The sequence below is a fragment of the Anticarsia gemmatalis genome, chromosome 14 (assembly GCF_050436995.1).
Source record: "Anticarsia gemmatalis isolate Benzon Research Colony breed Stoneville strain chromosome 14, ilAntGemm2 primary, whole genome shotgun sequence".
NCBI classification, from domain to species: domain Eukaryota; kingdom Metazoa; phylum Arthropoda; class Insecta; order Lepidoptera; family Erebidae; genus Anticarsia; species Anticarsia gemmatalis.
In genome coordinates this window covers 7,959,186-7,982,943 of record NC_134758.1, presented here as the reverse complement: position 1 = coordinate 7,982,943, position 23,758 = coordinate 7,959,186, and the positions used below count along the sequence as shown (strand labels likewise).

General features: G+C 37.3%; 1 protein-coding gene across 1 annotated transcript in view; it reads right to left on the bottom strand.

Moving 5' to 3' along the window:
• Atx-1 (Ataxin 1) overlaps nt 1-22,643 on the bottom strand; it is a 29,473-nt gene extending 6,830 nt beyond the window's left edge. The window contains exon 1 of the mRNA XM_076123144.1: nt 22,244-22,643. The gene's annotated coding sequence lies outside the window, so the exon portion shown is untranslated. The remainder of the gene's footprint in view (nt 1-22,243) is intronic.
• Between the last annotated feature and the right edge of the window lie 1,115 nt (nt 22,644-23,758).

Genomic DNA, 23,758 nt, shown 5'->3' with positions numbered 1-23,758 from the left:
TTATGATTTAACACGATATCACATTCCAGCTTCAGTCAACATGCTGTTACGTGTGTAATGTGTCCGAATTACACACATACTTAATTATGTTACATAATAGACAAAAGGCTTTTTTTACACGCACACTTGCACGTTGTTTGTTGTATTTATGTTTGTTGTGTGTGTAAAATCAAATTTCGCGAATGAGGAAACAAGATCGTGTACATTGTTTGCCATTGTGACTCACAAAAACAATGAAAGATGGTATGTCGTGACTAAGGTTTAAAAAATTCAAGCCAATTAGCTAGCTCTCAGGTTGAGTGATGCGCCTGCGCAACCCAACGTTCAACAACACACAACAGACAACAAACTCATTTTATTTTTAACCAAAGCTACAAAATACGTAATCACCTAATGGCGCTAGATAATAAACAATCAAAGATGGACTATTGCGTCATTTGTCACTGATTGTACTTACTATTTATTTTTAATTTAAAATTGATGGTATAATTCAGCATTTTGTTCCCACATGTGATTCCTTAGAGTCATTAAATTCATTTGAGACTGAATGATAGATATCAATCAATCAAAGTGTTTGTGGACTCTATCGTGTTTGTCAATTTTAGTTTTTATGTTACACGTGTAATTTTGAGATATAAAATAAAATAGTAAGACGTATAAAAATAAACGTAGAGACGATCTAATTTTGTGTAGAAGAAGTATAGCGCGCTGTCTGTTGGCTGCGTTCGGACGGCGCGCAGCGGCGGCGCGGCGGCGCGGCGTAGGCGCAGGCAGCAAGGCCGCGAGTTCGCCGGCCGCACGGTAAAAAACCTCGTATGAATGGCGAGCCAAATTCGCGAACGATTCTCGGCGGAAGCGCTTACATCACGAGCTCTACAAAACAACATGGCCGCTGCTCTAGCGCACAACTAATTGTTATTTGCCAAAATATTTTCGTCTGTTAGAAAAATAAATTTTATTAGCAAATTAAGAAAATCGGTGAAACGCGAGATAGTATGTATAGGAATGATTGAAAAAATGGAGTTATTAATTATTATTGTACTGTTTTTCGTGAAATACGAAACGTAGACATTATGGACCTTCTAAAAAGAAGGATTTTTCAATTTGTCACAGATCGATCCCAAAAAAAAATAGATTTTGGGCTGATTCATATTATTTGTGTTGCAATATTTTACTAACATACCAACCTAATATATAATAGATTCACAATACATGAAATTCAGCAGAATAAGTAAAACTGTAAAAATAAGTAAGTAGCAGCAGCTTAATCAAGCGCACGTTTCCATTTCTGAGCGTATAGGGCGAGTACACGCGTAAAAAGTTGTGAGCGTCGTTTATAAAGTATGATAATGATACAATGGTGTTATTAGGCGGCGTGTCGGGCGCGTGGCGGGCGCGTGAGGTGGTGCAGGGTGGCGCGGAGTGGCGCGAGGCGGCCCGGGGCGGGCGGCGGCCGGGCGGTCGATAGGGCGCCGCCCGTAACCCACTTCCGACGCCCCTGACCTTGCCGCCGCCATTCACGCCGCGTCTTACAGCGCCCGCCATTTCCCCCTACCAACAAACCCCCTATTGCCCTGTAGCCAGTCCCCGCCGCTCCCCCTACACCCATCGTCACGCACGCCGCCCCGCAGAAACTTACAAATGCCCGGATTATTTTGACTTTACGCTTGATTCGCTCAATGTTTATCAAAGATCTGTTTATACCAAGTTAGTTTTATCAACTCTCCGTAATACCGACACAAATGTTTGGGAAAGTCAGCAACGCGTTTAATTTATTTTTGTACATCTATTGACGATGTTGTTGTGATATTAACAAGTTAATTGATATTGTAATGTTTAATTAAGCAAATTATAATTAATTTGTTTCGTATCACCAATATTAGTCGTAAATTTTCATGATATAGTATGCGGGTCTGACAGAAAATGATATTGCGGACGTCTTTATCGTTAACTTGTTCATTACAATTATTGTCAATCGTTCAGAGGCAATGAAAATGCAAATTACACAGTTTATACACGTTTTAATAAGAGCCGCTGTACAGTTATGTTGCAAAATAACTACTGAAGTATATATGTATTGTTTGCACGATAAAAATAACACAAATTTATCCGCAGATGATAACTAACATTGTGTCATAGACGTGACTGTTTACATTAGTTATTAATTTAATTGTACAGGAGCGGTGTTCAAATGCTGGCAATAAGTACTATAATATGATATGATCGTACGCACCTGTTTCGCCCAGCTGTCACAGACGTTATAACTAGGGTTGTCCGACGAGCGGTTAGTTTCGTAACCATCAAATATTTGCCCTAAATATAGGACGTATATTATTACTTGTTATACGTTGATGTAGTCCCAAAATAATATGGGTTGAATAAAAAACGTTAACACAAGATTTTACACGTTATTTAGATATAGAGTTTATAGAAATATTTTAATTTTAATCGTTTCTATATCCGATATACTGCACTTGAATAGATTACGAACAGTAGCCAACCCTCAGTGAGTAGCGTAGGGACATGCAAACGTTCTGTGTAATCAGTAATTAGTAATTACGCACACATGCATGATAACCAAGCTGTAGTAGTGTGAACACAAAAATAAACACTTAATTATGTCCACGTTGCGTGCTGTTACAAGCGGATATCGGTTAAAACTAATCATACAATTAGTCACTTATTTGCATATGTCGAAATGGGTATTGGAAGTCATCAGATATTGCTATTTGTTAGGATAAAACCGAATCGTGATGAGTAGATCGTGTACACAACAGGTACGAAGTTACACCGTCATTTAGACAAACAACAAGGTAGAACTGCTGCTTACATTACCCCCTCTTTCACTCGTGCGTTAGCTTGTTTTTTATCATCATGTATCAGTCAACACTTTACGTAATACATTGAGAATTATGTACGGTATTAGCATCCATTAGTTTAGCTAAACATACAACACGAGATTGACGTCAATGTGGCTATTGTAAATTAAATATACCTAAATTAAGTCAGCCCGGTTGCTAGTCGAGTTTCAGAGTCCAATTTCAAAAGATCTTTCAATGATTTCACGCCTTAAAGCGTATCTGTACCTTATCCATAAAATGAAGTGGCTATTGATAAAAAACACTTTGTACATTCAGATTTTTAAGTTGCGCCAGCGATAGATTTGGGTGTACTTTAATAAAATATTGAAATATTTATTTTACAATGTAGCTATATTACTATGAAATAAAGTAAAGAATTGCTTCGGAGTTTACAACGTCATGCTTACACGTGCAAATTGTAGAGCACCAAAACTCCACTAGTTAAATTGTATAGTCAGTACACAATATCGTCAAAATGCTTAACAGTCATTATCTCAAATCAGCCACGTTTGATCTTCTTTAAACGAACACCAAAAACATACCTACAAACTTATAACAGTGATAGTATTGCACAATAACAAGTAACCTCTATCAAACCGCAAAATTGAATGCGGCACCTATAAGGACAAAGTCCAAAGACAGCTGGCAATTTTCTTTAAAAACAAGGTAGCTGGAGCTGAAACATTAATGCCCGATTTCTGAGTACATTTAACGGTAGTTTATCTATTCAATAGCGTTTTTTTGTATGAGTTTTAACGCTAATTAATGTAGGTACCTCAGAAACCGGATCTTCAGATAGAATTTTATTTACAGAAACTTAAGTGTACTACTCTGGATAGGTGCAATATTGAATTAAATAATAATCAGAGGTAAAGCGATAAAGAGGAGCGATTTATAAACGTGTACGTGATGTTGAGCTTTGGGTTGCGAGGCTGAATGAACGGAGCTAGTCACGCGACGGCAGTTACGTAAACCCCGAGTTTCCACAATATTACTTAGCTTACTTGTTTGCGGTAAAAAGGCAACTGACGTGTTAATTGCATTGCAGTATTGCTAATTATAATATTAACTTGCATTTTGATTCCTATCGAGAAACCGGCTTCGGTGTGTTAAGGACAGTTATTTCGAGTTTCGTTCGCAGTAGCGCACGTGTATACGTATGTATTTATGACGATAGCGTAACGCCAACCAAGCAAAATTGTTTCAGGTCATTGCATTATGATTATAAAACTGATGTGAAGTCAATTTCGCTGAAGCTGCTATTGTATGCTGGTACAAACGATACGTATAAATCCATACAAGTGATGAGAAATATCGAGCTACGTAGCGTGATAGGACAGATCGCTGGGTTTAATCATGACAAGGTGGTGAACTAAATTATCTCGCGTAATTGCCGGTTCTGATGGCCACAGTTTGCGTCGAACCTACAAGGAGGCGGCGTATTCGTTTAAACGACCAATTTGGAGTCCAACAACAGTTTTATTGAGTGTATCACGCAATAGGAGAGTCGAGGCAAACAACCCCGCCTACACTCGCGACTCGCGACGGCACACGGACACTCTTCTATTTACATACACGTCAGGGTTGGCAGACAAGTCGACGTATAAGAACATAAAAACCACCCATTATAAGATATAATGTATCATTTAAAAATAATATTTGAGCAGTATTCGATGTATGCATATTCATGTCAGAACTCATTAATTAACATTGTTGAATCACGTCGTCGATTCATGTCGTTTGAGTAGATTTTTCTACAATCTTTTCCTCAACAAGTGGCAAAGGAAGGAAAGATGAATTACATTGAGGTGTGTCAACCCTGTGCGCGTCCATTATTGTTAAGTTGCGGCCACCGTCGCCCACGCGGCGAGTGCGGCGACACACCAACATTGTGTTAATGTGTGCGCCACCTGTGCTGTGTGTTGTCACTCTCGGCACTGTTGTGTGCACAGGCGCCATCAAATGTCGTCGTGTCAATTCTACGATCAAAACAAATTATGTTCTGATTCATTTATACCCAAAAATATAAATATTCAATACCTTCTTTTCTCCAAGTCTGTCCGATTTTCTATTGAAGAGGACGCGATAAGTCAAAATTACCTCTTCAAGAATTTTTAATATTATCTTAAAGGTCGTGAATTGTATACCACCGAAGGCTTGTGGGTGTTGAGTCATTGTCAAAAGAAAGTTGTTTGTTGCGAATTTTTTTAACACTTCATTTGTAATTCAAAGGAACTATTTCATGTAAAAATCGAATTCATTTGCTGCTGCATTAGCATTAATTAGTAAGTTCGTTGACTGTTGTTGAATTATTACTTAATTCTTTTATCTGAATTAATGGTTGTACTAAATGTTCTCGTTACGACGCGTTTAAAGTTAATATAACTATTTCCTTTTCAGCAATAAGTAGAAAAATATAGGTAAAGTTTGGTTGTGTCATGTTATTCTTGACACACATGAGTATTGAGTATTTAAATAATGACGGAGCTAAATTCACGCAACATTTCTTTTACTTTGATTGAATACTGTTGTGAGTTCCAACTCGTAGATAATAAACGACCATGAATGTGGTTTCTATGTAATGACTTTATAGAGTAGCTATAAACAAGACATACTAGTCGAATCGTAAAATGACGTGTCGTACAGTCCGCCTGGTGGATCGCCCACGCTTCCACATCAAACGGATTGTATAAAATTTAGTGTCGCTAACTTTTTCAATCGTACGTATCTCCGTCTTCTTTTATTTATATACAAATAAGCGAGACGTAAAGCACGATTAGCAAGTGCAGCACTTGTGTCGAGCTGATAGATCATTGTGTCATGTTGGTATAACGTGATGTCGCGATACTCTGTTCGTTATTGTTGCGTTCTATGACGGACGTTGTCGTTGGCTCATTTCATTGATATGTAAATATGTGTATAAATTAATGGTCTATCGCCATTGATAAGACAGTCTTACAAAGTCCAATACTGCAATACGTGCTGGAAAACTCACGTCATGAAGTCGCAAACTGTAAACGTGGAACATATTTATTTATACCTAAACAAACATTTTAATTCTAATCTTAAATAATATTAGGTACGTAAGATAAATGAAAACAAGACTGAATCAAAACGTTAATGTCAAGGATCAGCTCTTTGTTGAATGTAAAGCGAAACTTATATATTTGTGTTTCATAATTTAAGGTAAATTCTCTGACCTTTGTATCTTTATTATAAAGTTATTATAAATTTTGATGTCGACTATTTATAGAATACTATGTACATTTTTAAACATATAGCTGGGTGGAAAAGCTCAACACGGTATCCAACGAATATTCGTTTAGTGTCATCGTGTTACTGTATGGGTAAAAGCCTACTACCCAGCACTATTCTGAAGAAAACTAGACAAGAAGAATATACTAGTGAAATCAGTATTCGCGGAATTCAAGAGTAAACAAAACATTTAGTTGAAATGTGCGGATGTGAGACGGGTGTCAGCATCCACCCACGACCGCTCGTCGCTAAATGGACTTTATTTTAGGCTGCATTAGATAGATACACGGAATAGCCTTTTGAAATCCAGGTCGGCTCTAATTTTAATTCTTATACCGCGTATATTTAAACTTTTTTAATAATCCAATGTTGTATTCGGTTGCTGATTATAGCTGCTTTTTGGTACTCTGATTAATTTTTAATTTGTTTGGGCAATGTCTGTAAGAGTTATACCCTAGTAGTTCTTGGCTTACGTACTTAAAAAGTGATAACAGCTGAACTCGGTAAAAGAATAATTATAAGACATGAATATTGTCAGTAGTGGTTTCAGTAGAGGCATAAGAAGTGCAACCGAAACAGGCTGTGCTATGCTTCTTTGCTTTGGAATAGATTTTCATTGATCCTCTATAACAGTGAAAATGAAGTGGCTGAACCGTGAAAATCTTACACGCTTCATAGCTAACTGACTCGCCTATTCTGAATAGCTTTTACATGTTTCGATAACAGTTAAATCGCCTGTGGAGGCAACATAATGTGTGAAGTTAGAACAAATATTATTTGAGAGAAAATCCAATAATCTGATAAAGCAAGACGGTCTTGTTGTATTCCGTTGTGTCATAAATATCGTAGTAAATGTAGCGAATATTGATCTCTGTCACAAAATGAATATCCGAATCTGTGTCCGCCATTATGTCTGGAAAAGGGACTCGTCGCTGTCGCAGTCAAATATTTGAGTAATGAGCAATTTCTGTAAAACGAGATATCAATTTATTAAAAATAATATCGACTTCCACTTCACGGAACACTTATATCTATCGTACGATAAGTTATGTAATTAACTTGACTAAAGATTATAAAATAAGTTGTCGTAATTGGTGAAATGTATAAATATAATATAACATCTTCGGTCACGTTTATGTAACCATACGTTATCTTATCTAGTATTCAGCGATTTCGAAGCAATAAAATCGTAAAGGTCGTTCACAATATGGTATGTTATTCGGAACCGAGAGCCGCAAATTAATTTGGAAAGACGTATTAGAGGACAATGTGAAGGCCACGAAATGCTGTTCGATTAAAATAAAGTTGATTCATTTCGCGAGTTATTCGGCGTTAAAATCGACGTAATCAATCATCTGGATGTGAGTGACGTAATCGGCGCTCTCCCGTCTACCCGGCCGTTTGATCGAGCGTTTATACTACAGCAGGCGTCCGTCCGCACCACCTCGTCTACGGTACCGACTCTACCTAACACCACGGTGCCCAAACATGTTCACTAATCGTCTAACTACGTACCTGGACGTGTGATTGAACATAGCCCGTCTGATCTCCAGAGCCTCACGATTTCAATTAATTTACAGCCATACACGATCAAACTTTAGCTTTCTGAAGCCTCTGTTCAGACTGATACAGACTCATGTTTTTGTAGATATTTTGTCTCACATTACTTTAAAAGATGTTATCTATTTATGCTAATTATTTCGAACGTACTTTATTACATCGGCGATTCATCAACAAATAGGTATAAATATCTTATCTCGCGATTAATTTATCAGTATGACCATTTATATTAAGGTAGATATTATTAGTTTATCACATTGTGAATGGTTGGACTTGGGGCGAGCAATTTTGGGCGTTCCATGGCTCTTGATAAACAGTTGATTAGTATTTAAGTCTTTTTAATTTATCAATGTCCACTTATAAAAGAGTAAAAATATACCTGTTCCTATTTCTACAGATATAATTTATTTTCATATCAAAAATATCAGCGGCACAAGTTGCATAATTACGCGCAACACTCTTTTACTACTTTATTTGATAAAGATTCGTGTAAACCTGTCCCACTGGTTTAGAAAATACGATGAGATAGTTTGCGACGGTATAAAATACTAGAACATTTAAAAATTATTTATGTTTTAATTTTTTAAACATATAAACAACATTGTTTTACAATCAAATGTACATACATATACATATATGTGAAAATGAACAACATAATCAATCGTTTATGTCGGTAGCGAGTATTCCTATATTAAGGTTGTCAAGGTTTTAGCGCTAGTCTAGACTTCAGCCGTCTAGTCGTTTCTACAAAGAGTTAAAATTAGCAACTTTTATATGATTTTAGCATTTATCGATCTACCTCCGAGTCTGGCTCTACCTCAGCAGTGTTGAGGAACATATTGTATCCTCTATTGTGCGAAGATCAGATTATTCATTGTACGTATTACTTCCTTTTCAAATGTATGGTACTATTCTTGTGCGTCATCTTGATGCGTGCAAATAACATAATGTAACTTCAAAGGTCTTCTAAGAAATGATAAAGCTAAGTTAGTAACACAATCTTGTCGCGTAACAATGTATTATTCTAGACGAGAATATCATGTTTGGTCGCCACTCACTCGGATTACAAGCACGTTTATCCGAGAATAGTGTATGATGGACGATCAATCAGTGTGACGTGTCAGTGTTCAATAGACGATGTTTTGCCAAAGTGCCAAGAGCTTTCCCTCGGCTTGGCAGCCGCGACAACAAGCCGATACGACCACACACACCTTCTAATTCATTCCTCTAACACACACATACATGCGTGTGTACCACCTGTACGTGTGTAATATACAAATAGATAGTGATAGCTATACGATATACACTATTTAAATTTTGATATACATATAGCCGTTTCGTGTATGCAAACATCGTGCCTTGATAATAGCGAACGCAATTATTATTAATTCCTTAAAGGTCACAGTTATCTTTAGAGACGATTGTTATTAATTCAAATCTTCGTTTTACATTTGTAATGTTATCGATTAACATATTGTTTTTACATTTGTAATATAACCTTAAAGCATACCATAAACAAACGTTACCCTTTTAGTGTTTTGCTAGGATTTTCGGTCGAAATCGATAGAAAGTAAGTCGATAAACAGTTCTCAAAATCTGCGTGTCCTATTTAACAATATATTTGCAAACATATCAATGCTGACCTCGTGTGAACAGTTATTGCTTCTCTATTTAGATTCCATTCGTGATTGTTACACGCGTAAGCAAACGCTGTCGTCCCTTGAATATAAAGAGCAGATCTTAGTGGCCGCGTGACTAACTGAGTACTGACTAACCTGTCAGAGGAATTACCACCGATTGTATGCTAAGCAGCGGTGACTGCGAGCGACCATTGAGCCGCGCCGATACCCGCACGAAGCATTCATCAATATCAAATGCCAAATTCAATAATAATGGCCTTGCTACCATAAAAGTATCGTACACACTTGCCATTCGCGAACGCGATTAAAGAACGGAACTAGTGAGTAAGTCTATTCGACTATTTGTGTCTCGTTACGTAATAATATTACAACTATTATAAATGATTCATTTTCTGCGGTTATATGATAATTTTATTGTGCACTTGTTGCTAACATTGTGGGTAATGTTATCTTGAACAGATTATTACGATTCTGTAGAAAATGTATTTAGAAAAACCTAAGAATTATTGTCAACGTCTCCTAATTGGTATAGTACTGTCATTATTAATCAGCAAATATATCAAAGCAAATAAATTTGTTCGATCTCTACGTGCATTCATAATAAACATTATATAATAGGGAAGAAGTTTGATATTGCTACTAAGTAGGTAACTAGTTGCATTACAGTAGAACTAAGTCGATTTAAATTAATTTGCCTCAACTAACCGCCGATTATGAGCAACATACAACGGAAATGCAGGGTCTTACTTAACTACTCTACATATCAATTATAGACTAGAGGAGACTCGCTATTTATACTCGTTTTGTTTCATTTGTCGAACTTAGCAACATTTATGTTAGTAAAGTTTAACTTTATGAACTTTTTATTTTAGTCTCACCAACAATAAGTTTAATTTAATAAACGTTTGTGCAGTCTGCAGGCACTCACGCTCCTTTTCCGATTTAGGTTCAAGTAAATACTGGTTTACTTTTAAAAGTAATGTGGGCGGTTCATTTCAAAACGATTCGCAATGAATTTGCAGTCGGAGCGAGGTCTTACTCAGATATATGTTGGTGACCTAAGCCTTCAAAGACGGCAAAGACGACCTAAGGACAAGTAAAAGTTCAATAATTCCGCGTTATAATACCGACATCCATTTTCGCTGTATAGTTTGCAAATAAAAAACAGACGCTGATGTAACGGATCACTTACTGTTTTTATACATATCACAATTTATTTTACATACAATCATCACCAATTTATCTGTGTAATGAAAACAAATAGTGTTATCAGTGTTTATAAGTTCGGTTTTATTAAAATAGAAGTTGGCGAGGCACGTGTAGAAGTGCTGGCCAAAACTGACTTTTATGTATAAATTGTAACTGTGTTGATATAAAATTGGATGTTTTCATTTTATCTATACTAATATTATAAAGCTGAAGAGTTTGTTTGTTTGTTTGAACGCGCTAATCTTGGGAACTACTGTTCCGATTTGAAAAATTCTTTCAGTTTTAGATAGCCCATTTATCGAGGAAGGCTATAGGCTATATATCATCACGCAACGACCAATAGGAGCAGAGTACCAGTGAAAAATGATACAAAAACGGGGAAAATTATGTCTCTCTTATGTGACGCAAGCGAAGTTGCGCGGGTCAGCTAGTTTTATCATACGAATGCCTCATTGTTTTTTTGGTACAACTTATTTCCCAGTTTATCATTAATTTGTTGTTACATTTCAGTTCCCTTTAGTTGGTACAAGTTAGTTTACAAAAACCTTTTAAGGGTGCTTATTTGTTAAGTTATAAAAATATGATTCAGCAGTATTTTAGGTCAATATTTGTTATCATTCGTTTATATTGCACTTCCCGGGTTAATTCGTCAGAATTCGGGTAGCGTTGAGTATCAGTGGAATGTTTTCATAACTGGCACTGGGTCGGATAAGATAATTCGCGGTTGCCAAGTGAGCACTATCTATTGACCCGTGTTAAATAACTTGAGATCATGTGACCCACCACTCACCACGGTTCTTCGACGACAATGAATTATTTTTTCATTCGTTTGTTTCGTCTGTTTTTGTTACTTTATTTGGCGATGACCTAGCACGCAGAGTAATGCAAATAAATTGGAACATGAGGTATTTTAGTTCCGTATCTGAGAATGTAGTCGGTCGGCAAATTTGTAAATACTTAACCAATTACATCCCATTTTCAAAGGCCTACCAAAGTGGAAATCTATACAAAAGAATACAGTTTTTCTGTAAATAGGAAGCTGACAATTCTAATTTGGTGTGTAAATGTAAAACGTCTATTTAAAGAGATTAACAGTAAATAGAATAGTTGCGCCATTTAGATTTCCACTTGACCGAATGCGGTTTATAGATATTTTGTAATTAAATATTTCAACGATAAACTTGTGTCGCTCGATATCGTCGGTCACGTACACACTCGTGGGTACACAATAACAATATTCAGAGTAATAAAAAACCTTCTCGGATCACGCTCTCGACGAAAACTGACTAACCGTTTATAATCGCACCTTGCTCACCTACAAAAGAAAACAGGCGGTTGAGTTAGTCGTACTTGTACAACGATTAAGCAACGATAACATTGACAAGTAACACGGATGAGGAATCACCCAATAAACAAGAAATTCAACTTTTATCACTTTTTACACGCGCTACAAATAGAAGCAATTAACCAACAAAAAGTGTTTTTCAATTGGAATTATCAACAGAAACGTTAAGCTGAGCTCTACTTAGAAACAGAAACAAGTTGACAATTGGAAGTGTAAATAATAAATATTTGGAAGTAAGAGCGACACGCGGATGTGTGAACACGTCACAATGGAGCCACGCGCCCGGTACTGGCTTGTGCTATGCGCGTGTTGATAGATGCGCACGCGTTCTTCAAGGAAAAACCCTCTGAATGGACCGAGGCCGACGAAGATGCGCGACCAGTGTTTTCAAAACGTTTTCACAGAAACGCCAATACTGGGACATGAGACACGCAAATATATTGTGTAAACTTGGAGAATACAAAGTCAGGAAACGTGCGATACACTGAGCTAAATATGCACGCCATTAAAGTTTTCTCCTTTCTAAATGCCACAAGGTAATTCAACAGTACAGTGTGATACGAGTCGTCCTTGTCGATCGCTCGATTATTATTGGTGGTTCGGTTATTGCTAGTGCTGTCGGTGGTAAGGCACGGTAAAATTAATAGGCAACATTGAACTTGAACGTGTTGTGCGGTGCGTGAGCGTGACGTCACAGCTCACGTATACACGTGGTCGGCGCTCGGCGCAACACTCGCCGACGGCCTTGTCGCGGCCGCCGCCGCCTATCGCACCGGCCACCTCGCCACCGTGCGCTGTGCGCCGTGCGCGCCTAACTAACCGTGAACACAGCCTCACATGTACAGACAACACCATCACACACACACACACACACACACAACCACTCTTATATACATACACATGGTAGTTTTAAACGCCCTCCACGAAGGAAGTAGGCGGACGTAGAGTCAGCTTAATTTGAATCACAACTACTCGATGCCTTACTTATTTATCGTATTAACAAGTCAAAGGAATAACCTCCTAAATACGGCTTGAATCTTGACCTCCCTGAGTTTTTTATGCCACATCTGAATAAGAAATACGTTCAATAATGTAGGTGTAAGGCCGTGAACATGTAGAGCCGCTCGCAAAAACTAACATTTTGGAGTATCATTTAGATGAGCACTGTGTACAGAAAACAGGAATGATAAAGTTATCTAGTTATGTATCGTTATCTATACAAATATTATTTATCAGTGTTACGTTAATGGATAAGCGAAAAAGTGATACAAGAAACTTGTTTCTTTCATCAATTTTATTTACTCGTAGGTATCAGGAACCTACTTATATTATGATATCAGCAACCACTTTGTGGTATATAGTTTTCGCACTTTGTACGGTTCAACGTACATTAAGTCCTGTACTGGTAATAAGTATTCCTGTTAATCTCGGAATTTAAGAAGACTTACTTAACACAACAATTCTTAAAAGTATCTATTCTAACAATATCTTTTCCATGTAGAGAGTTGTAGAGCGTTGTATTAGAATCAGAGTTACTGTCCACCGTACTTAATAGGAATTACAGTTTTCAGGAATTGCAAGCTATTGTTATCGAGTATTTCCACTAGGTGCGTTGTGTTATAAATAACAGTGCGTATGTGCGATTAATTGGATTTAAGTATTAACGCTAGAGAGTGTCAGTCGTACGATAGAGCTATTTATAAAAATATATCTTTGTAGCGAGTCGATAATGTCACTGATATCACAAACGCTGGAATCGGATCAATCACATTGTTGATAAATAAATACGAGCTCTAACATTTCTGTACAATTTATATATGCAATATTAAAGGTCGAGTGAAACACATGATACATTCCGCGAAACAACAACGAATATAATATATGTAGACAAGAATAAACAACAAATAAGTTAAATTTGAACACCTTTCTTTACTAACAAAATAAGCGAACTTCATCGCTAACTGTTGATGCTACATGACTTTAGTCACGTCTTAAAGACAAAGTAACTACGTCTTTCTTTAACTACCACCTAAAATAATATTGAAGCAATTGCATTATTAGTGTACAAATGAGATGACAGAATGCAGGTAAATGCATTGCTGAAAACGTGAGTGACATTTAAACCTAAGATAAGATAACTCCACGTGTTATTGCATGGGGACGATTCTATCAATCTGAACACGTTATGCAAAAAAGCCTTTCTAAGGTCGTAGTTGAATCCATTATCGTATGTCGTAACGTATCGTTAGAAACTCATTTACCTTGCATAATATGGATACACATGATTGCATGTGTCTGCTCTAATATACGTACCATGTACCTTCGACAAATGAGAACGGATGGGTTGGTCGACTCCACCGATTAATTTCATCTTACAATCGTTGCCAAGTCGCGTTCAAGTGGATACTGATTATGATCTTGGTACCTACATATCGACGACAAAAACTAGATTGTTTAGATAAATTATCTTTGCAGTAAATATATCAGTACCAAAAGATATCCATTGGTATTGTTTTACGTGTGTAGTTCCATTTCCGTATAAATGTAGTTTGAGTGCAAAGTGTGATACACGATTACGATTACATATCTTTGAATCCAAGTTTATTTTAGTGGCACGCAAATACCTGTGAGAGGTTACACAATCTCCTCCTGACTATGTGAATAATGTCTTTTAGAACTAGACAATTATTTATACAAATTGATAACTGAGAGGTCAAGTTCAAGTTCTATTATGTTCCAAAGGTTGAAGATTTATTCAATTAAAACAAGGATTCTTTCTTATCTATGTTTTCGAAACCAAATACCTATTTTTTATCAAAGATAACACAATTGCGAACATTTTCATTCAATCCATATCTAAAATATTATTCTTAATAATATATTGCCAATCTTGTTTGAGCATTACTATTGACGATAAGGCCCACCTTATCTGATGTTCCGTTTTATTACATATACCATTTTGCGAATTTTGTCCTAAGCAGAAAAATAATACTAGATAATACTTTATGCCGCGTGAAGTAAAATATCATTATCATTTTGCAGTGTCTATCCAAATGAAATTTTGTGCCACTGCTAAATGGTGTTTATTTATTTTAATATCAATTAACAATCCTTTGTGAACACATCGATAGAAGGTAAAAGCATTTTCCTAGTTGTAAAACAAACAACAATGAAAGTCGTTGAAGGTATAAAAAGGAAAAGAAGTAATATTTCACGCTGCAATTGCTTTGTAAGAGCTTTCGTATTGGCTCGAATAATTCCTTTATCGAAAAACTGACATTGAATTGACGGCCTCCGGTGTTTTTCTAAGTTGAGAACATTGCACGTGTTAATATAGCTTCATAAATATCATAGGTTAAAGTCTAAAGATGTTTTCTATCCGTGAGAACTAAAACATCATTAAGAGTATGAATGGGAACTCGATAAGTTATTTGTCAATGATGGTATTAATAAGGAAATCCCATCGCACGTCAACACTCTTGAAGGATTATTTTCCTTAAGTCGACAGCTGTTGTTAGAAGAGGATGTATCCTCTGAGGTATGAGACTTCAAATAATCTTATATGATCGATGCAATAACATATGAACGTGGCGCATGCAACATTCGCTCAGTTGGGGTATTTGCGTATCGCGTACTGCTTGCATAAGTGGCGTATTTCGCAACATCTTACTACAGTGTAGCCGCGAAAGCTGTGACGTAACGTGCGCAGGCGCTGCCGACCCATTGATTAGACCGACTTGTGAATGTAACCAGTTACTTAATCCTAATCATTTCTATTCTTAGTTTTTATCACTGTGAAATACTTACATTATTACAGTCTAGTATATTTATATCCACAACAATGAGATCACAACATTCACAACGCTCTCTGAAATATGTTTGCTGTTTGTGTTTAGTTAGTTAGGTACTTGTATTATATTAAATAAACATGAGAAAACATTTTCAAACAAAATTAATTTTCCTTGTTTAATAATAGGCTTTGGTGGAGCCATTTTGTGAAAATACTGTAAAGGTTACCTTTTCTAACGTGTATTTGGAAATATTGCCGGCGGCTACGCAGTTAATAACATGGAGAAACATCGAGAGGTCGATGTTAAATTATTCAAGAATAAAGAGGTTAGGCGTATTTTTAGACAGGACTTCTGTCACGAGGAGATGTTGGGTCAACAACATCGATCAAGTGCGTTCTGAATAAATCAGGGATCTAATACAACATGCATGCGTGTCGACACTGCACCGTCCCGCATCGCGTTCACAGGCACATTTTACTTTAAAAATACACCTACTTCTGCACTACGAAGAACTTATGTAAAAAATTATATAGGACTCATCAGATAACAACTGTATTATTCATCACTAACTCAGTACCAAACGCTGGATCTAGCTTCAACATTGACTATGTTTTGTAGAGGTTTCAGTCTAAAAACCTATTTTGCGAAAAGCTTTCACACAGGCGATAGATGTCCAATTTAATTCAGTGGAAGCTTATAGATTTCCAGAGAGCTTTGGATCTTAAATCTAAACATAGCAACGGAATATTGAGTGGGGCACCTGTTTTCCGGCTAATTTCACTACTTCCTCCCTTGTCAAACAGCCCACCCACATGTTTACCGCTCTCTGTACCAAACAAAGCATAATTATTATCGACTTTGAAGTAAATGCCACTTAATTACGCGTTTCGACGACTAATGTTATATTCACGGAATTCAATTATATGGGATTTGAAGTAAATGTGTCATATTTACCGTGTACAATATTTTACCTTTCGATAACCTGTGGAAATTATCCTCGCAGTTATGACTGCATTGTCTTTTATAAATGTACGAATAATCTCTATTGACCTGTTGCTATTAGATTTGTTATAAATCACCTGTATTCTAATGCAGAATAACAATGGAACATGGTAAAAATGATATTGTTTCTACAGCATAAAGTCCTTTTATATTTCCATATCGGCAATTTCTTTCTAAAATCATTTTGCAATAAAACATAGAGCAGATATACTCTGTGGACGAGATCTTTCACCTTATAAGGCCATGGGCAATATTTAAACAGTGATTAGTTGCATTGTTATTGATGCATATAGTGTATACAGTGCGCGAGACGCAGGTACAAACATTCAACTGCATTAGGGCCTTGTTGACAAACAACACCCTTTAATATAATCATTGTTTACCTTGCAACAATGTGTGTTTGTAATGTATATTATTTAAATGCAAATTGTTTCACGATTTTCATTGTTTCAGTCCAACCAGAAATAGCTCGTGATTAAAACTCGTCTTTAGCTTTTTGTTAAACAAATATCAGCGCCTGTCTCCATTTAAATGTGCTTCGGGACAATACTTGGAAATATGGAGATTTTACTTTGCAAGTGTTGCCAATTCTTTTTACCGTCTTCCCTACTAATGTCAAACAGCTCTTTTGCCAATTTCAAAATTATTTTCACGTCTATTTTGACACTAACGTTATATTTCCCACGAAAGATTTTCTGTAATTAAATAATTTATGACCTTTTATTTCTATATGAATATTTCATTATTCTTCAGATATAAATTAAATCAGTTGCCTTATTAAAGACCGTATTTTCATAGAGTTTCTTTGAAGTGGTTTAATTAATTCAAAATCCTATGAGCCATTGTCAAAATAAAGCTTATAATAATATTACTTTTAATTTTATTACGCTTAGAATGTTCTGAACTTGAACTTTTGTTAATTAAATAGGTAGATGTTTTCACCCACGTATTATGTACACATCTACTCCTATGGTACATAAGCCGTGCGTTGGTTCTCAGTGGGAGCTCTAGGCACTTGTTTCCATCACATAGGTGTGTAAGTGTGGGGTCTTATAACAGCGATATGATAACAAAGAAGTGCAGGCAGAGCGTCGTAACGTAAAACTAATAACTTTGATTGTTTACACACCGCAATAAGATACCGGCCTCTGACGATCGTGAGAACTTTGTTCCGTTAACGCGAGCTGTATTGTCACTCGCGAGTACATGTTACAACACTTATTACACTCATTAACGAGGTATTATCCAACGATCATCTTCACTGCCACTAACGCCGAGCTGAGCGACACTCATCTCTGCGTGAAATCTAGAAAAACTATACAATACAATCCTATTGCACTCAACTATGCTATAATTGTATAACGAACTTCTAGATAGTTCCAATGCGGTGTAATTAATGGAAAAAAGATTTGCGGTTTACATTGACATAAGTATAATAACGAGTTCATTACAGTGCGGTCTCTGTAATTGGTGGTTTATTATTTAAATCGTAGTTAATCACGTTGTAAGCTTAGTAAATATTATTGTCAACGAAGCCCCATAACGCGCAATGGGTATTGTAAGCAGAATAATACGTTGCATATTTATTTCATATGTATTAAATGCTACAGAATCATTATATTAAAATAAATATGAGCTAATATTTTTACAGGAATAACACAGTATCCTTCCTTATATTGTTTAAACGTTTATTCAGTTATTATTACTATTTACAAAATGGACAGATAACATTTACAATATATATGCCAATATTTCCTTTAGGGAAACCTAAATATACAATTAATATGTTACAATATTCATTGTACCTAATTGTAAGTTGTAATTAAAACCTATTTGACTTGATCCAAGAGCACTTCTTTTTAAAAATTTCGCTGAAAATTATAGTGATGACATTATTTCACGATGGCACTCTACCATAGACAGTTATTCAGATTCAAACGATGATTGTTTGTAATGGTTAAATAAGATTATATAGCCCTGTATTACATACTTGCGTAGCACATGGCTCCGTTAAAATCCTATCAACAAACCTCAACAACTCCACTACATAATTCAGGCGCAGCTGTTGTTTACAGAACAGTTTTATGTACATTCGTAGTTTAGTTCATTCATGTCTGTTGAGTGCCTATTTACATATATACATGCATAGAAGTAACGCATGTATAGTGCAGGTATGCGAGGTATTATCGTGGCTAATACAGCTGATAGTGTCAGATATCGCGACGTAGGCGGCCACGGTAGCTCGCTGCCTGATAACACACCCACACATGCACACGTTACACTGTACATACGCTAACATACATGTGTGCGCGCCTGTAACACTATCTGTGACACAAGCTATGATATCTCTTTGTTTTCTTTGCAACCGCCGCTTGTTATCTGACAAATGGTCCTCGTTTATTTAATAGGTATCATGGACCCTTCGTGAAGTAGAATTACGGTTACTTAGTTTATACGGTCTATATACATATACTAAGAATCACTTACTCCCAGTTTCTGAGATACATTTAGCGGTAGTTTATCTATGGAATAGCGTTTAAACTCATGTAAAAAAACGCTATTGAATATATAAACTACCGCTAAATGTACTTAGAAACCGGACATTAATCATTATTATTAGGTGGTTTAGAATTAAAGTATTGTTGCATCATATTTTTTATATCTATTATGTAGATAAAAAAAATAAATTGATAAGTATACTCATCCTTTAGCGATGTTATCATTAAGCATGGCACACATGTGAAAAAGTTGAGATTATAATAACCAGTGTTAAAACAAGTTTTAAGACTTTTGCAACCTTACGGCCTGTGATTTTTCTCGTGTAAGACATATGAAGTAAAGAATATTAAGATTATTTAGAATAACTAAACTGTAAATTATTGTTCTCATAGTATTTATACAAGCGCTTGATATTAAAATATATGATTGATTACAATGCTATTTATGGATGATATGTTTTGCCGACAGATATGGCATTTTTTATCAAATCCTGTCGTTAATCCTACGCTTAGGTCCCCAACAATATTGGCAAATATGTTATTCATTGTATACATAATGTCAATATGAAAATAAACTGGAAAAACATAAACGTCAAGGTACCTACCTATAGTTTTGTAAAACATATTGCCTCTTCGTTATAAAACATATAATAATTAACTAAGTCACGTTAGAGATCTAAATTATTTTGTTTAATGATTTTCGAGCCGCAATCCCATCGAGCACCTTTTTACCAGTTTACCGTAAACTATTTTTTAATAAAATCCGTTGACTACATTATGTACCTGATTGAAAATCACTTTACCTGTGAGGGTCTAACGTTGGACCATTTTTTTTATTTACTTTTATGGCGGCATCGTTGATTTCTGAGAAGAGGGAGTATTGACACATTTTTCAACTGCCGACGTTAACTCGTTTACTACCATCAGTCTCCTAAGTTTAGTAATCGTATAAAAGTTTATAGGAAACTTTGTAGCGCTAGTTGTCTGAAGGACTTTGGACTTGTTTCCACAGTAGTGTCACATGGCTTTAGGCCGAAACTGGCTCTAATAATTGATTAAAGTTTTGCAGACTATGCTGCTTTGTGGAGAGAAGAGAATCTTGTATTGTGCATTTTGTTTATTCAGTACATGTTTGCTAAGTAAATGTGCAAGTATAAACTAACCTACATAATAATACGAGAAGGCAAACTGTCGTTAGATAGCCAGCGCAGATAGGCTAGCACAATATTATCAAAGGATTTTCCTTTACTTTAATCTAACAAGTGTCGTGCGTCAATGTAAAATTGTTGATATTCTAAATCCCTTATTTATTATTCTGTTTATCGTATGTGTTTACTGTTTTTGTATAAACATAGAGATGAAGACTGTTCAGCTGTCTATTATCGGTCTGCTCTAATATTTGAAGATTGATTGTTTAGTCTCTCGCCGTTGGGTTACTTTATGTTGTTTATTTCCGAAACTGGCAGTAAATTCCTGAAGCTTGTGTTGTAATGCTTGTAAGAGTTATACATCATGTTAGTCATACTATAAAGAAAAGATACCTACTCATATTTAAATATTGAGTGATGCCTAATTTACTTACATGCTTTTAGTTCTACGGGAACTTGATATTTTTACGTCTAAGTGGGTAAAAGAGTGGACAACTCTTCGATGGGATTCCCGATAACTATTATGTAGTAGATTGTTAGAGCCGTGATAAGTTGGGTGTTTACTTATTTAGTAATTAATTTGTTTGCTTGAAATGTTTATGTTTGAACAAAGATATTTTAATAAGCGGTAGTAGATAGTATTGCGTGTAGAGCCGCTTGTAACAGCGGGTCGAAGTTTATCAGCCGACCTAACTGGCCACCACGTAATTTTCCTACTTGTTCTAATTTTAACTCATCAATTATTGAAAATGCTGCATTGTAGTAAGTTGATAACGCACGCGTATTATCATATTGTTATATTTATTTAGCGATTAATGCCCAGCCCAGGACTACTACACGCCTACACTCGTATCGCTATTAATTACTTTTGATTACCGATTTGTACTATAATTAACTGAGCTACTGTTGTGTATGTTTGTATTAATATGTGTTGAACAGGTCGGGTGACGTCAAGTCTTTTTATTTTCTTATTACAATGCAAAAGTAGTTACATGAATTACATTCTGATCAAAAAATAAATAATACGTATCACAAAAATATTGCTTAAAACGCTAAGCAAAATATAAACATGCTCCGTGAGGTCATGTAGAGATAGCATAGAGACAACGTCGACTCGCTTAATTATTAGTTAATTAGATAAATCACTATTCCATGTAAATGATTGTCACGTGTAAATGAAATAATGAGGCTAGCGTTTTTTACATTCTTTCGATGACAGGTAAAAAGTACACGTCGTCGGACAAAAAGTTGCCCATATCGCAGTATTCAGTTGCATTGTCCTGAGATCATTGACATGTAATGAATTGTGGATAATGATAATGTTGCCAACATAGTGACATAATGTAAGACCGGTTTAATGCCTCTCACACCACGATGCTCATGCCTGATATGAAGGCAGTGCTCCAAGTGCTACTGCATACTGGACATACTGGTGCTCTATCAGAACATAATCACTATGACTCATATTAAGTGCTACCGTTTTGTGAAATAAATTTTTGATAAGTACCTAATTTAAAGTATTCTTTGGTAATTTTGAGACAATTCAAGTGCTGATCTATACACTCAAGGTCGACCTGAAGGTGGCAAGCCCAAGAATGGTAATGGAATACGTTTGAATGGCATAGTTACGACGAGAGCAAGCGGTAGTGGTACAGTGGTACAGTGGTAGGTAGTGTGCAGGCGCCAGGCGGAGCGGTCGCTGGCGACACGCTCAGAAACAACCTAAATAAAGCAGGCCAGCAGGGAGTAGCCGTCTCGGCGGACGCGGAACGCGGCGCACACACGCGCGCCCGCACACACCCGCACCATCTCACACACTCTCGCTCCACGCACACACCAGTCCCCAGACGAAAATAAAATCCACTCGTATGCGCCATGCAAATAGGAAGGCGGCCCGTGCACGCGAGTCGCCAAATCAACTAACAGATCCTTACGTTTCGTGGCACTGTCGCAAGACGGTCACGGGCGCAGCATCGCAGGCCGCGGGTCACAACAGCGTTCGCCGGTCGGAGATCTCATCCGAGGGAAGGCGCCGTCGTCCGCCACTCCGAACTGGTTTCGTACGCTCGGATTCCGATGGAAAAGTACACGGGCGTAACGTCCAAGAACATTCGGCACTCGCGGTATAGCGCGCCGGTTTCACTGCGGTCACTCGGCAGGAAAATCAACGGGCGGAGATTAGCATGAATGATATCATGGGTCGATGTCACGACGAGCGGACACAGACGGAGTGCGACGTCGGCGCGGGTCGCAGCGCGACTGGCGGCGGCACTACGCGGAGCCCCGTGCGTAGTGAGTGGCCGTGAGGCGCGGGGACGAGGAAACCCGGCGCGAGTACGGAGCGCCCGGCCCGTGGCCCACCGCGGGCGGCGGCGGGGGGACGCGGATTAATCACGTAGTAAGTATGCCCCCCTGCCGCCGCCGCCCCGCCCGCCCCGCGGCGCCGCCACCGATAGAACCTGCGCTCCACCGATACATAAATAAATACTAAATGCAATATGAGCGCTCTTCGTGCCAGACTGAAACCGGACACTTCTCGGGCGAAATGGATTGTTGTGTGAGTGTTGTATGTTGCCACCGAATGCTGGGCCGCCGGGCCCGCCGCAGAGTGGCGCTGCGCCACGTATACCCATGATGCAATGCAACTGTTAAACGCCTCGCGAGTTATCAATCAGCCCGAGAGATGCTGTTATGTAGAGTCGTCGGGCGAGAGCTCGTTTCAACATAATATGAAAGTTTACTTCCGCCACGACGCTGTGTATGGATAATATAAACTCATTCAGCGATTTCCTGTCCTGCCACTGGACGATCTCGTCCACTGGCGACAATATTCTGAGTACTGTATAATTGCAACTACTCTCTACAACAGGTATTTCCCACACATCTCCAGTGGAAAGGTTCTGTAACCGGTTCTATAACTCTATGTCGCTGACGTCATGCCGTGCCTCGAGCTCGCGATACCTACCTTCGGGACCTTTCTACTTTTTATCCACACACTCAGTGCTCGTCGCTTAGGAACGCTACATTAATTGCATTTATCAAGATTACTACAAATGTCTTGTCTATTTCTGTACATAATTACTTAGTGCTTACTTACAGATGTAATCACTTCACAGAATTGGTTGTTCATTGTGTAAGCTTCTTTTATATCGTGCCGTAGTATTAATAAAACAAGTACTCGTAAAAAGCTAAACTGTGTAAACGTTAAATACATTTTAAGAGTACAAAAAAGGCTAAAAGTGTTTAGCTTGTAAGTACAATTGTCGGTAGCAGCGCACTTGAAAATAATCCTGGTCCGCTCCATTGTGTTCCACCAACGGTCACTCAGATAAGCCTTAAAAAGGCTTATCGTAGAATAATAGCACAGCCCCTTACGACAAATGGTCAGACATGGCTTATTGTCACACAAATATGTTTCATTTCGTTTTTATTCAATATTTTTTGTCGTA